This window comes from Zingiber officinale, chromosome 6A (assembly GCF_018446385.1).
Source record: "Zingiber officinale cultivar Zhangliang chromosome 6A, Zo_v1.1, whole genome shotgun sequence".
In the NCBI taxonomy this organism is placed as follows: Eukaryota; Viridiplantae; Streptophyta; class Magnoliopsida; order Zingiberales; family Zingiberaceae; genus Zingiber; species Zingiber officinale.
In genome coordinates, this window is record NC_055997.1 from 68,525,324 (window position 1) to 68,542,508 (window position 17,185).

At 41.5% G+C, this 17,185-nt stretch overlaps 1 long non-coding RNA gene across 1 annotated transcript; it reads left to right on the forward strand.

The window, feature by feature from the left end:
• Nucleotides 1–3,682: 3,682 nt before the first annotated feature.
• On the forward strand, nt 3,683–5,861 carry LOC121994034. Its single transcript, XR_006115551.1, has 3 exons — nt 3,683–3,735; nt 3,870–4,370; nt 4,550–5,861. It is a non-coding gene; the product is annotated as an uncharacterized LOC121994034 (long non-coding RNA).
• The last annotated feature ends 11,324 nt before the right edge of the window (nt 5,862–17,185 follow it).

Below are 17,185 nucleotides of genomic sequence, written 5' to 3' on the forward strand. Positions count from 1 at the left end.
AGGAGATATGTTTAGGATCTAGGTTGCTATACCATAGAGGACCTGTATGCCCTAGATCCGTGGATTGACCACCGCTTTTAGAACCCATTTTGTATATATGGATATGGTTATGTTGATCGTTTTTGTTATGCATAGTGACATGCATCATGATTACATGTTGTGCGATAGTCGACTCCATTGTTGTTGAGCACATCGCCATTCATGGATTCGCACACACCACCACTCATGGGTTAGTGGTCGATTGTGCAGCGGTGTGTTGCACAGGGGACTTTGTTTGGCACGTTGGTCCGCTCATGGGTAGTGTGACACAACGTGTTAGCCGCAGGGATTCCTCCCCGTCATCGTGTACCGGGTTGAGAGCATTGAGCTCCCCATTTATGATTTGGGGTCACGACAGAGTACTCCGACAAGATCCCGTCCACTCGGTCACCATCGTGAGCAAGGACGACAGAGTGCTGGTTGTCACAGCCTACCCACCGGTCTCGCCATTTGTGTGTGAGATGATTGACTGGGGTGACCGAGACGCATCATTGACATCATACGCATTGATGCATTTATTTCTTGTGATTGTGTTTCCTGCATTTTTCTGCGTTTGGTTGGATGCATATGTTTGACATGCATACGTGATTTAGGCACTTTTCGACGACCCTTTTATGCGGATAGAGTTCTGGTGAGTCTGACAGCCTTAGTTACCTTCGGTTTGCATCTTTCCTAGATATATGATTAGGAAGTTGTATTCCATGTTTATTCTTATTAGATATATCTTACTAGGCATGTCTATTGGTATTCACTGAGTTGTTAAACTCACCGTGGACTCTATATTTTTCAGGTACCAGGTTATTTATGGTGTCGCTTGGAGCATCCTGTCTGCTGGTCCCCACGTCACATCAGAAGACATATCGGTTTCACGTATGTTTTATTTGTTTATGTATCAGTTTGTTTTAGCTCTATACTCCGATTTTGTTTTTGGAGTGTTGATGTTGTTATGTGGTGTTTTGTATTTGTTATTGGTTGTGTAAGCCTAGCCGGCTAGCAGTTTTGTGTTTTGGTTTTGTTACAGCCGAGTGGGCTGAATTTGATATTAACTGCGTGGTGTTTGTTTTCTTTTATTGTTATTATTCCAGCCGCATGTGGCTGAGGTATATAGTGCTTGTAGAAAAGTTTCAGATTGTCCGCCGTACAGGGGAGATGCTGCCGAAATTTCTTCGGACAGAGACTCCTCTGGGGCGTGACAACCCAAGTCTACACCTCCTTATGGAGTAACAAGAAGAGCCTCAGTAGACCTACTCTACAAGTACGGTAATTTCTCTCTACAATCCACCACAAGATACTATGATGGGACCCCCATGATATCCGCCTGCAACCACAAGGACGGATCCGGGACCATCACGACCTACCTTTGAGCAGAGACCAACAAATGCCAGATTTATTAGAGATAGAAATAATGAAATATGGAACTTGCCTTCAACCCGGATGGAGCTATATTCGTAATACCTGAACACATTGGGCTTTTCCATGACATTTTTCCACGCTGGGAGTCAATTACTAAGAACCATATAGCCAGCCAGGGCTTCACTGATCCAAAGGATAAAATTGAATATATGGAAAACCTACTATGAGAGATTGAGAAGCTAACATGGGTACAATGGTCAATGACATACCCAGCACAATACACTTTGCTAATTGACATTGCATATGGACGCGAAGGTACTCAAAATATACTCTCCCAAATGCGCAGGGTATTTCCTCCGAAGACCCTACGCAATGATCAACAATTATCGAGGAAGCAGCTTACAGAGATTTGGAGAAGTAGTCTTGTGACAACGTGAAAGACATAGTAAAATACATGAACGACTATATGGAGTTGTCATCTAAAATAGGGAGGTTATACACTGGACCAGAACTTTCCAAGAAATTCTGACTTAAACTGCCTTGTAAATTAGGAGGAAAAATAAAGGAAGCCTTTGATGCAAAGTACCCTGGTCTAACAGTAGGCGTTTTCCCAAGAATAATGTTCGCCTACAAATTCCTGGAGCAAGAATGCAAAGATGCTGCATTCAAAAGGTCATTAAAAGATCTATCATTCTGCAAACAAATGCCAATACCAGAGTATTATGGAGAACAAAGTAAGAAGAAGTTTGGAATCAGAAGATTGAAGACATATAAAGGTAAACCGCACAATTCTCATGCCAGAATTAAAAAGAGAAAGCATTTGATAAAAATACAAAATGCAAATGTTATCTCTGTGGACAAGGACACTTCATAAGGGAGTGCCCCAACGACAGACGAAATATAAAGCGGGTAGCTATGTTTGAAGAACTTGACATATCAGAAGATTATGATATTATGTCTATCCAAGAAGGAGAAACACAAAGCGATGCTATCTTCAGGATCACAGAGGAAGAAGATGATTGTGAAATACTACAAAGGTCTATCCAGACTTTGTGCATTCCTAATAAACTAATTTTAATGATTGGACGGGTAGATGGTGGCTACCGACCCCAGATCAGACTCAAGCAAGAACAGGTGAATTGTATCCACCAATGGTAGCACAACGAAGATATATATATCCTCCTCAGCCTACTAGCTGTACATGCGGTAGAAGGGAAACTGTCAAAAGGGCACGAATTCATTGCCCCAAATGTTTCATCACAGCATGTAACTTATGCGAGTCATACTACTTCCACATTAAAGTACCCATAGCACCTGCTGCACCAGCACCATTCTTTCCCACAAAACCTGATTTATGAGCAACAGTACTACATTTCATGGTGCAAGGGAGAAATGGAGCGATTACAAAAGGAGGTAGACTACTACAAAGCCCAATATGAAGAACTTATGCTAGAAAAGGAACTTATCAAAGAATTTCAAGGATTAAATAAAGGTAAAGAATTAGCATAAGAAGATGATGCTGGAAATGTTTTATATGAAGAAACAACAACAAAAATATTGACAACACAAAAATTCACGGGACCTAGGCTTCTCAAAAATATGCTCTATAATTTAACAGCAAAAATAGAGATTCCTGGCATTCCCAAGTTCTCACTTAGAGCTATTCTGGACATGAGCGTAACAATGTGTTGCGTAGATCAAAAGTCAGTACCTAAAGAGGCTTTTGAAGACAATACCTTTAGCGGTATTAACTCACAATAGACCGCTAGGTTGAAATTGAAGCAAGGAAGAATACTAATAGGGTCAAATACATTCAGAATACCCTATACCTACAGTTTCCCTATGACGCTTGGAGATAGCATCCAGATGATAATTGGGTGCAATTTATTCGAGCTATGCAAGGAGGAGTCCGAATTAAGGGGAATACGGTAACATTCTATAAGAATCTTACTACCATTAATACGTTACCAACTATTACTGCAGCTGCAACTATAGCAGAGCTAGACTTGGAAGAGGAAGAGTACATTCAAATTAAGGAGATGAGCTCTAAAGTGGTGTTATGTGATCTAAAGGACGATCACGAGTATAAAGGTAGATGCCTTATTATCTGTAACGTGATCTAAAAGACGATCACAAATATAAAAGTAGATACCTTCTTATCAGAAGGACACTACGCTTCTTATCCGAAGAATCTAGGCCATGTGACGATGGGGCCCTAAAAGCATCTCGCATTGCCTCTTCTTCTTCTACATAAGAAGCCACAAATCCTTTGCAGAAGCATAAGCGATCCTTAACTTCTACTCAGGAAAGCATTGCAAAATCCAATTGCGAGTAATAGAATCCGTGAGTTTCTCATCTTTTCTCCTTATTTCTATTATTTGCTTTGCCATCTTACATGCCCACCACATCGCACCCAAGGATCAAAGCAACCTCTTTGCCCGATGATTTAATAACTAAATTACAAAATTTGTCTTTAGGTCTTGCAGAGTGACCAAAGGAAAACGAAAGCTGCGGGTATTCTGAGATCCATATAAAATTCTCAAAGAACAAGAGAAGTTGAAATGACGACTAGGACTACTTTGGACCAGCCATCAACTTCAACCATTACTCCTCTCTTTGATGACCAGATCAGAGAGTACAGAAGGAACCAACAAAGACTATATAATGCCGGGCAAGCTACAAGAAAACTTGGACGAAGACTCTCTGGAGGATCAACCTCTGCGCACACGCTGAAACAACAAATTGATACACAAGCCCAACTAAGATTGTTCATGCAAGAAAGGGAAGCCTTAGTACCTGCGGAAGTATTATACCACTCCAGACGGGATGACGCTCATCATCGTGTATATGCACATAGATCTGAAGAACCCATCCTAGTTATAGAAGGAAACCAACTTGATCGATCCTTCATCCAGGAAGATAGCTTTAGACAACTTCAACGAAGCCATATGCAATATATTCACCTTGGAGTTCTTCAGGTACGAATACAAACTCTCCACAGGCAGGAAGAAGGAACTATGGCTCTTATAGTATTTCGTGACAATTGCTAGATAGGTGACCAAGCGATTATTGCAACCATGGAAGTAGATCTTACCCATGGAAGCCAACTCGTATATATTATCCTTGATTTGATGCTAACAATTGGTGATTTCTATAGGAATATACAGATATCCATTCAAACAAGGGGATATGACCAGTGGCAACACGTCGAAGCCATCCTCTCATCACAAGGGGAATGGTAGAGCGACTCTCCAATACCCCCAATATAGGCTTTGCCTAGGAAATACAGGCAGTAGTGGAATACCTAACAAGCCACGGTGTCCGAACTTTGCCCGGCAAATGATATTCAACTTCAAGTCTACAAGGATTAAACTGGGTGATTAAACCCACCCAAGTTTTTATACCTATGCAGTCATCCGAAGTTAACACTAGCAATCTCATGGATGGGCGCATATCCTTGAGCTTCAATAATTATCTTGCCTCTTCATCAGCATGAACAGCTAGCTATAATAGCAAAGATGAAGAAATTCAAAGTGATGAGGAAACATTCCATACATTAGCCGTCTTGGTAGGACAAACTCTTGATGATCCTACTTATGGAGAGGGAGACAATTATTATGAACCTGTTCAAGACACTGAAACTCAACCTTTTGTTCTGGTACACAAAATTTCTCCTTGTGCAGTAATTCCTCAACAAAAATCTGCTAATACTGCAGGTTTTGACTTAGTCACAAATGAGCCATGCATTATCAAGGCTAAAGGTAGAGGAAATTTTTCCACTAGCATTTCCCTGGAAATCCCATATGGCAGCTATGGCCGAATTGCCACCAGATCAAGCGTCGCCTGGAACCTAGGCCTTGATGTTAGGACTGGAGTTATTGACAGCGACTATCGAAGAGAAATTATTGTCCTCTCCTTCAATCATTCTGATGAACCCATACAAATCCAACCAGGTGATTGTGTTGCTCAGATAATTTTTTTAAAAAATCTTAACACCAAATGTTTATGAAATTTCCCAACGTTTAAGTACAACCGTTTGAGGAGATGGTGGATCTGGCTCTACCTCTCCAACATCACCAACAATATTCTCAAAATTACTCCCAAAAGAGAAGCATATCCACTCTGCCTTTGCTGAGAAAGAAACACTCATCTGGCATCTACAGGAAGATTTTGGGTTAGACTATGCAGAAGATACAAGCCCAGGGGCCTCTGTACTCCGGTCAATAGACCCTGCCTTGAAAATCCCAAAGAAGCCAATGACTATATTTGGCAGCTTCAATATATGGCTTTAATTACAGAAACAATCTCTGCTGACCAACCAGTTTGGGATACATATTCTAACGATGAGGAAGAATGGCTTAACCCTTTCGCAATAGAAGGTGGTGGGGTGAACACCCAATCTTCCTCCCAATTACTTGCCAAGGGTACGAACTCGAGTACCCAAGTCTACACCGCCTTATGGAGCAACAACAAGAACCTCAAAAGATCTACTCTACAAGTACGATAATTTCTCCCTACAATCCACCATAAGATACTATGATGAGACCCCTAGGATATCCGCCTACAACCACAAGGACGGATCCAGGACCATCATGACCTATCTTTGAGCAGAGACCTACAAATGCCAGATTTATTAGAGATAGAAATAATGAAATATGGAACCGGCCCTCAACCCAACACCGGGATGGAGCTATATTCGTAATACCTGAACAAATTGGTCTTTTCCATAATGTCTTTTCACACTCGGAGTCAATTACCAAGAACCATATAGCCAGCCATGGTTTCACTGATCCAAAGGATAAAATTTCATATATGGAAAACCTACTAGGACAGATTGAGAAGTTGGCATAGGTACAATGGCGAATGAGATACCCAGCAAAATACACTTCGCTAATTGACATTGCAGATGGACGGGAAGGTACTCAAAATATACTCTCCCAAATGCGCAGGGTATTTTCCTCCGAAGACCCTACGCAAGGATCAATGGTTATCCAGGACACAGTTGACAGAGATCTGGAGAAGCTGTCTTATGACAACGTGAAAGACAGTAAAATACATGAACGACTACATGAAGCTGTCGTCTGAAACAGGAATGGTATGCCAGAACTTTTCGAGAAATTTTGACTCAAAATACCTGGTAAATTAGGAGAAAAAATAAAGGAAGCTTTTGATGCAAAGTACCCTGGCTTAACAGTAGGTGTTTTCCCAAGAATAATGTTTGCCTACAAATTCTTGGAGCAAGAATGCAAAGATGATGCATTCAAAAGGTCATTAAAAGATCTATCATTCTGCAAACAAATGTCAATACCAGGGTATTATGGAGAACAAAGTAAGAAGTTTGGAATCAAAAGATTGAAGACATAAAAGTAAACTGCACGATTCTCATGCCAGAATTGAAAAGAGAGCATTTGGTAAAAAAAAAAAAATGAAAATGTTATTCTGCGGACCAGAATGACACTTCGCAAGGGAGTGCCCCAACGATAGACGAATTATCAAGTGGGTAGCTATGTTCGAAAAACTTGACATACTAGAAGACTATGACATTATGTATGTCCAAGAAGGAGAAGCACAAAGCGATGTTATCTTCAGCATCACAGAGGAAGAAGATGATTGCGAAATACTACAAAGGTCTATCCAGACTTTGTGCTTTCCTAATGAACTAATTTTAATGATTGGACAGGTAGATGGTGGCTACCGACCCCAGATCAGACTCAAGGAAGAACAGTTGAACTGTATCCACCAATGGTACCACAACGAAGATATATATCCTCCGCCTACTAGCTTACATGCTGTAGAAGGGAAACCGTCAAAAGGGCACGAATTCATTGTCCCAAATGTTTCATCACAGCATGTAACTTATGCAGGCCATACTACTTCCACATTAAGGTACCCACAGCACTTGCTGCACCAGCACCATTCTCCCCACAAAACTTGATTTATGAGCAACTGTACTACAATACATGGTGCAAGGGAGAAATGGAGCGATTACAAAAGGAGGTAGACTACTACAAAGCCCAATACGAAGCACTTCTGCTAGAAAAGGAACTTACTGAAGAATTTCAAGGATTAGATAAAGGCAAAGAATTAGCAAAAGAAGAACAATGGGTAGGGTCAGATTCCATATCCTCCATCTACATAGCCAGCGGGTGGATACCCATCCTCATAATTATACCCATGAAACAATCGGATATCTTCTATACTAATAATTTTTCTTTTTTTTTCTATCCAACTATCATCATTCAACAAAAGCATATTAAAATTAACATCATATAAAAAAATAGATTAAACATTTATATAATATACTCCTAACATCAACAAAAATAATTAGTGGATTTTGGAATATATATATAATCGAGTATTCAGGTCAGATATCGGATATTAATAGTCTCTCTATATATACTCTCCTCCATTCAGGTCGGATATCATATCCTCGATCGGGTTAGGAGGTTATTATCATCCCTGTCTAACAATACTTAATTTCCAACTTTACTCATTGGAAGAAACTTTATTCTCCACTGATGTCTCCACCTCTCCTTTTCCCCTACTAACTCCTTTTTTTCGTTCTTCGTAGACAGCTCCTCTTTTCACTTCCTTTGGCCTCCACTCATCCTGAGTGAATATCTATCTTTCCTTCATTTCGAAGCTAAGCTCTCCTCCTCTATTTAGCACTCCTCTCCTAGCTTAGAAATCATATAAGATCGTGAGAAGAACCAGAGCGAGCATTAGTGAGCATGTAAGTGTGCTTTTTTTGTAAATATGCTTATGCAATTTCTTTTCTGTAATTTCCAATGTAAACTTATATGTATCTACCATGCCCCAGGGCTTGACACAAAGGGTAAGAGCATGATATTATATCTGAATTGGGCAAGGGTCGAATATGAGGAATTTCATCACACGTAGGCACCCTCCCATGCGCTTGCCACATGTGATCCTGATGAACTTCCCTCCATATGATATGGGGTCATTGTAAGGGTCGTTAATGTGACATCTCCACATTTTTTTTTGTACTTCTATACCGTATTATCAAATTTCCTTTCTAAATAAGATTTATAATGATTTACATTTTCTATATATATTAATAATCCCTTTCCTTATGAAGAACAAAATTCTTCTACTAGATCATAGAAGGCTCTGCCTTGTTTTTCTTTTCGAAATATTTTATCTCGTAAAACTTTTTTAGTCTTTGTCTAAGTAATCCTGATGTGAACAATAACTATATAAGGAATAAGAAGAATATTGACTGGATAAGTCCTGTGTAGAATACGTGAGGCAATCAACCTAAAAATCCTGGATAGCCGAGGCAACGATTAACAGTGTCAGTGAGATCCTTTACAAATGAGGCTTACAGGTTGTAAACTGATTAAGTCTTAGGTTAGAAGAACAAGGTATCCTCTCTTGATCTAGTCTCTCAAAATCAACACCCAAAAAACACCTCCAAATCAACTCAAACCAACTTCTAAAACACAGGACTCTCAGCCTCACTTAAGGAAATCTAAGGCATCATCGGACAGCGATTCGGTCAGTTTGTCCCGACTGATGACCTTACTCGATAAACTTGCAGAGATGTAGCCGCCTGCCTAGAGCTGGCCAAATGTTCCTTCGATGGCCAGGTCGAATAGGTGAAGTGCTCAGTCGGCGACCTTGTCATTGAAAGCATCTGAACAAATGTAGTTCTTCTTCATAGTCTCGAACCGGCCAACCTCGACATCTTGATAAGTCTTCAAAGCTGATCGGGAGGCCTCCAGCTCGTCCTTCGTGATCGACAACTTGTTATCTTTGGCGGAGAGTTGGCCTCGAAGGGCAGCTTCTTCGGCCGACTGGCTTTTCCGTTTGGTGACCAAAAAATCTTCAGCTTCTTGGCGAGAGCCCGAGCCTTTTTATTCTTCAGGTCGAGTTCTTCAATGGCCCGAAGCTTCCTCGTATTAGCTTATTCAAGCTTGGCGTCGAAGGTGCTGACTTGCTTATTGAGCTGAGCCAGCAGAGAGGCATGCTCTGTGCTCTTCCCCTGCTCAGCCTTGAGCAGCTCGGTGCTCTTAGCTAGATCGGCCTTCAGCTTCACCACCTCAACATTCATCTGCTCCTAGGAGGCGGATGACTAGCCGCTCGACGCCTTCAACTTCTTAACTTCGTCCTCCAAAAATGCGAGCCTTTGACACATGGCCAGACTCTACCCAATACTGCGAATGGTCAGCAAAATATGAGCGTCGATCGGGGATAATTTGAGAAAATATAGTAAAACATTACACTTACCCCAGTGGACATCTGGGTGTGGTTGTCCACGAGCGGCCCTGGAGACATAAGGCATCATCGCTGCACGGGCTCGTGTGTCAACCCATATCTGTGCGAGCGGCCCTTGGATAATTATTTGGTACTCGGGGGCTCAAGATTCGGCGCTGGTCGACTCGCGCCATTCCTCAAACGGGAGGTGGAGCACCGCTGTTATGTGACGCTGGCCGCTCAGAGCTGATTGGGCCGAGGTCGCTCAGCCGGACGATCGAGACTAGGATGCCGGACGGATGCCAGATTTCTTGGCCTTCGACAGCGGTGGCATGAAGGCCACTGGTGGCGCGCAAACAGTCCCTTGAGGGAGACCGAATAGCGAGGGCGTCCAATCAGATGATGTGGGGGTCGCAGTTCCTTGAACTGGAGTTGGGATCGAAGTTTCGACCCGCTCGGCGTCCCGCCGAGTAAGCAGAGCGCGAGGAAGGCTCCGCCCAGCGCCTCTTGCGCCTGATCAGTGGCTCTCTTGAAGAGGTCGAGCCAGACACCCCCTCAACCTGAACGACCGGAAGCCGTTCGGAGGCAGGGTGTGATCCCCCAGTCGCTCCGTCACTAGGCGTCCGACTAGCCACTCCACCACTCATCAAGACCGGAGCCGCTTCGCTCTCATCTTGCGGGTCTTCTTGAGAGCCGACTGGCTGCATGCCACGGCTCTCCAACTCCTCCACAGCTACCGCATTGATTGCGGCATCCGCAAGTTTAGCCTTGCCGGCCAGACGCGCACGTACCATGACTTCGACTACAAAAGAGGAAGAAAAATCAATTAGAATCAAAGGAAGTAGTGAAGAGGTCGCATACATAAGCTGGACGGAAGCCGGGTGCGGATCGGACTCAGGCCGAAGATATAGAGGGTACCCTCCAGCAGCAACTTGTGGATGTCATACTTCTGACAGACCAATATTGAAGCTGCATTGAGGTAGTCTGATCGGCTCTTCTATTGTTTCAAGGGAGGCTGACTCGCCACTTCGAGCTGCCAATGGGTCGACAAGTCTGATCGCTCGGGAAGGTGTAAAAAAAAAAATATTCCCTCCAATGCTTGTTGGAGGTCAACATTTTGTCAAAGAAAACTAAGCCCACGCGGGCTTGGAAAAGAAAAGTCCCCGGCTCGGACAGTTTGGGATAATAAAAGTAATGAAAAATCCAGGGAGTGAGAGGAATGTCGTGCAGGCGGAACAAAACCACTACCTCGCAAAGCAGCCGAAAGGAGTTCGACATTAGTTGATGAAGGGAGATGCGGAAATATTTACAAACGACGAGAAAGAAGAGGTGAATAGGAAACCGCAGACCAGGGGTAAACTGATCCCTAAAGAAGCAAAGACAGCCGGGAGCCGGAAAGTTTGGTCGATCGGAAGGAGAAGGGAGAACAACTTTGTATCCAAAAGGAAACTCAAAGGCGGCTGCCAGACTCTCAACGTCGTCGGCGTCAAACCTGAACTCAGTAGAGGTGTACCAAAGCCCAGGGACGCCGATAGATGGTTGTGAGGAACTCGTCATCACAAAAAACAAAGGCTACGAAAAGATGCGAGGGGAGGGAAGTCTACTGGAGGAACACAGACGGGGAGACGCCGAAAAACCCGAAGACGGGGAAGTGTAGAGGAAGAAGGTGATATGCGATTGGAAGAAAGCTTACTAGAAGGTCGCTAGAGGAGCAGGGAAGGAAGAATATCATCAGAGCACAGAGACGGAGTATCGCTGAAAGGTAGATCCGATACCTTAACGAACCCCTAGTGCCGGCCCAACGGAGTATCACTAAAGAGCTCGAAGACGGGGGTGCGAAGGAGAAGGTGACGCGCACGGGCTTATAAGCCTTGGGAATGGCTGACCAAAGCCGTCCGATCTAGGTTGCGAAAACCCAGGCAGAGATCGGGCCGTTGAATTTGAACCGTCAAATGTCACATCGCCAGCAGATATCCGCCTGTCACCTCAGGCATGTGGCGGCAACAAGCAGGACACGCGGCGCCTCGCCACAGGCCGACATTTAATGAGGGCAAGGCAGGGGGTGCGCTCAGCCATAATGTGCAGGGATTTGCACGATTTCCTAAAAATATGGGTGACGTAAGCCCGGATCACGCTCATCCAAAGAAGCCCAAGAAAAGGTGTCTAAAGTATGAACACTCGTTGTGCCGATCGACTTGAGGGAGCAGACCTATGGCCAATCAACAATCTTCAATAGGCTGACCGGCAAAGAGTGGTCACATAGCCAACCGCTGAGCCGCGTTAGTCCGATCATAGGCCAAGGAGTGTCGAAGCCGATCGGGTGCAAAGCTTCACAGAAAATTTTGTCCAATTAGTCAGACTTGCAGCCTCCTTTGACTAGACTTGAGGGGGAGACATGTGATGCGGTAGTAAGGAGGGACCCCACCCTGCGAAGGATAACTATCACGGTGGAGGTCAAAGTCAAGGCGGTCAACGCTCAGATATCATAGGCCAATCGGGCGAGCAGGTCAATGCTCAGATATCGTAGGCTGATCGGGCTGGCAGGTCGACGCTCAAATATCATCGGTCGATCAGGAGATCATGCCTCGACCGGGGAGGAGGCCCCTGTCTTAGACACAGGGAGGTCAGACGACCGACGCTCAATGGCGTATGGGACGCCAGACGGGGAGATGACTATATGCATAAATCGGGCCAAGCAGCTATCCCACTCGGCCAGGCGGCAGGACTCGACGTTGGCAGAAGGGAACTTCGACCGAGCGGACTTAATACAAGCACAGGGGAATTTCGGCCGAACGGACGTAGCACAAGCACAGGGGAGTTCCGGCCGAGCGGACTCAATACAAACACAGGGGAACTTCGGCCGAGCGGGCGTGGTACAAGTATAGGGGAGATCCGACCAAACGGACGGTGCATAAGAACAACGAAGCTCCGGCCGAGCGGCTATCCCGCTCAACCTAGCAACTACTTTCCTATGATATCCATCGACATCCTTTTGGAAGTTAGTATCGCTGACATCCGACATGGGCAACAGGAAGATCGTACAGCGGAAGCTTCCACTGTCACGTCAGAGATATCCTCAGCTTGTTAAGGTATTATATCAGAGACACTTTACTAACAAGTCTTTTAAGGGGAAACTTCGAAAAACGTGCTTGCCTGAGGAAACGTGCATGCGCTCTATAGGAGCTCTACATAAAGGGGGTCCAAGCATCGACGGAGATATACGATATATACTATTATTGTTGCTCTACCTTCTACTTCATCGTCGATGACTGACTTGAGCATCGGAGAGCCGACGCCAAAACCCCTTCCCTAGTTCGGCACTGACGTAATTTGTGTTGCAGGTCTGAACGAAGTCCACAAGCGATCAATGGGAGCACCACATCCCTAACTTTTCATCCCATCGATTTTCAGATAGGATAATCCACTAATCCTGGAAGATATATGTATGGCACTATTAGAGTCTTGCGTGTGCTTTTTGTTATTTTGTTTATTTTCCCCATAAGCATTTAGTTTTCTAATAGTCTAGATTTGGTGTTTGCTTTATCACTCTTAGCCCCTGTGGCTCTGACTGCTTCTCAATTTAGGTTGCGAAACTGAGGAAAAAAATATAAACATCTTAAGAATAAGTTGGATTGTTTGGAGCCAGGATCTTTGATTCACAAAAAGTAGATCAAAGAGAATGAACCATAATATAATTATAGCTGAATCGTGACCGTAATTCGATCGCAATTGATTGTTGATCTCTCTTTAAAATCATTTTTTTATCCAGGTTATAGTTTAAGTCAGGATAGGCGGCCGGAAGCCTCCCCCGCTCAGCGCCCGATAGTCCGGCCACCCGCCTACTGCTAGCGGTCTCCGGTCGTCCATCCCAACCCAAACTACAACCTGGATGAGAAGATGAATTCAGAAAGTGATCGCAACCAATTACGGTTGAATCGAGATCACGACTCGACCATAATTACATTATGATCCATCCCCTAATCTACTTTTTGGACCAGAAGATCCTATCCCTATTATTTGGTTCAGTAGATTCGCTCATTATGTTCTATTCCATTCATTATATTGCAATGAAATCAATTCTGTTCTGTCTCATTGCATTCTGTTCCATTCATAATTACATAAAAAGAGTCGAAATAGTAGTTGCGGCTTGCCTAGGTATAAAGGGCCTTCTTTTGCTTACAATGTAGGTAACATATGAAGGCCAAAGTCAATTCTTAGTAAGTGGTGAAACAAGATTAGGCAAAAGGATACCCTTTATTGTTAAAATCATCGCAAAAGACAATTATATATATATATTTTTTCATGAAAAGGGCACCCAAATTAAATCTTATATTCATTTCCTTTTTCTCAATAAAATCCTCATTGAACCAAATGATAAAAATAATTTCTCTAGTTTAATTCATTTTACCTTGGATTCTTCACCTAAGAACCTCTGGTTCTAGAGCCTCTACTCAATTGAGCTCTCCATTCTTAATTGTTCTTGAAGCCACCTCCCATATACTATTAATCTTGGTTGGTTATAAAAAATAATTAATCAAATCAGGTAACGTTGAATCTAAGATAATCGATTTAGTTTCATGAAAATTTTCCACCAATACCAAGATAAATCGGGAAAATACACATGGAAACTCATCCTGACCCGTCCAGATCCTCTGGACCGCAATCCTTGGTCCGCTCCTGCACCAGAGGTGATTTATAAGTAGGATTTTATGGATCCCACCTGTATAGCAGGTGGGGTCCATAGAACTCCACCTATGAATGAGCTGGTCCATCCTCTAAATCGCACTTTGTGGTCCAGAGGATCCGTGCTCCATCCTGACAATCAACATTCTCAGGTCCATTAAATACATCGCAGCTGAGTCTTTAATTATAAATCCTGATCTATTGCTTGGTTATAGGTTTAGTCAATTGCAAGAAACCCCTGATCAAACGCTTCCACTCCATCGACATTATCATTCCTTGCATATTCGTATGAGGTTATTACGGAGAAAAACATCCGTTAAGATTTGATTCGATAGCCATTTTGATGAAAACAATCGTACCCCTTTAATTAAAAAAAAAATTGTCTTTGATACGTAACACACATGTAACAATAATACAAGCGTGAGGATTATTGTGAAAGATGCTGGGATCTTTGGATCAGGGGGCAATATCTTCCTTTCTTAATCTTTAGAAACAAAATTAATTAAGGAGGCGAGGAGGAGGAGGAAAAAAAGGTAGCTTTAGCTTAATTGTATTTGTTGTCTTCTTATTTCAGGTGTTCGCAAATTATCTTTCAATTATTTCATCATTTTTTTTATTTTAAAGAATTGACACGCCAATGCTAAATTATATTTCAACTCCTATAAATTTTGCATAGATGATACTTAATGAAACTATATTGAACATTGTAAAATTATTGCACTAAAATTCATTTTTTTGTTAAATTATCTAAATATTTTTTTAAGATTTATATTTCCTTAGATTTGTATTTTATCACTTGAAAATTCATCAACTTCATCATCATTCCCAGCAAAACATGACCCATTCTTTTTCTATAACCCAAACAATCCTCCCGTATTCCATGACAAAGGTCTACAAATATAAGGTGCAAAACATGGAGAAATAGGAACCATGACAAAGTTCTATCACTTCCTATTCTCCCAAACACTTCCACATTGCTTAATGAATGAGTGCTTGTCGTGTCCATCTAATTACCCTTTTAATTCCTTCACTTAATTCCTAAGGGATTCATCCGTGAATTGAATATTTATGAACAAATTTGATATTCAATTTGATAATAATTTGTTTATGCTTGTTCAATACACACAAGATCAATTAAATAAATTTAACCAATTCATTAAACTAATTAATAGTTTTAACTCAACAGAGGATTTCATCACCTCTGCGGGCCCCTGCCTATGCACTTGCTAATTTGGGTTTTGTTGAACTCCCTCTCAATAGCGTGCGATAGTCATAAGGGGGTCGGTAATGTAGCAGTATCATATTTTTTTGAACAACTCATTAAACTAAACGGGCAAGCTTAACACACATATGTTCAACTCGTTAATATTCGTGAATAACATTTATGAAAAATATTTATGAACAATGTTATTGAACCATGTTCATCAATAAAACTCTCATCAACATGCTAAATAAATAAATAAATAAAACTTTTAAAATGAACAAATAAATTTGTACTATCAAGTTCAAGAACCAACTAAACAAGCTTCAAATGTAAAAAATTCAAGCAATCAAACAAACTTGAATTTAAAACTTAATAACTTATAAATAAATCAAGTTCAAGCCAAGCTTAAACCAAGCTCAAGCCAAGCTTGAACCAAACTCAAGCCAATAAAAAGAAACCAAACCAAGTTTGAATAATCATTTCAACGGTTTGATTCATTTTAGACTTAACTTGGCTTAGCTCGGTGACATTATCAAACAAGATCCAACACCACAATATTAGCTTGTCTTGGTTCGTTTACTGTCCTAGAAAGCATATCTTACATTATTATGACTTATTATAGGGACCAAGCCTTCTGATTCCAGACCGACAAACGCTTTAGTCTCACTTGTTTTTTCTTAAACTTGTTCATTCCTACTTTATTCCCAACCATCCAAAGTTTGCATTGCCTCCAAAAGTTAAAAGTGGCGTTTCACGTTTCTACTCACAAACTCACAGTGTTATAGTGTTTCAGAATATTACAGACATTCAGTATCAAACATGTAATACCATGTCAATCCCTATAAATGAACCAAGCCAAGCAAAGTTTTGTAGTGTTCAAGTTTGTTTGATAAAATAATCAAGCCAAACCGAGCCTAAAATGAACAAAGTCGATCATAAAATAAATCAAATAATTGAAATAATTGTTTAATCTTGGCTTGATTTCTTTTTTATAAACTTGAGCTTGGTTCAACCTTGGCTTGAACTTGATTCAATTAGATGTTACCAAACCCTCAAATCAAGTTTGTTTGATTTATTTAAAACTTTTATATTTTAAGCTTATTTGGTTGGTTATTGAGTTTGATAATACAATTTTATTTGTTCATTTTGAAATTTTCATTGTTTATTTAGCATATTGATAAAAGTTTTATTGGTGAACATGGTTTATAAATATTAACGAGCTGAACACATATGTGTTCAAACTTGTTCGTTTAATTTAATAAGTTGGTCAAACTTGTTCATTGAATTGATCTTACACAAAATTCAAAAAGTATTCAATCATTTCATCCATGTGGCAATGGTTCCTCTCCCTTTTATAAAAAATATATTAGGTAACTAATACTCAAACAAGGAAAAATTTCTGTATGTTCATAAAGGGCTGCATGAATACAAGAATAACAATTATCTAACATAATATGCGACAAATCTGTGATCTTTTAGCTCAATTGATATGCAAAATCAAGATCATAATCCTGCAAATTGTTCTTATCTTCATGCATATTGACATGCAAAACAAGATCATGATTGTTCAAATTCTTATATTCATGCTTGTTGGCATAAATGTTAGCTTTAGAGTTTGACAAAGGAGAAGTCATACGGTGCATGAACCATAACTTGCAGGGGGAAAACTGATTTACCTCATTAAAGTCC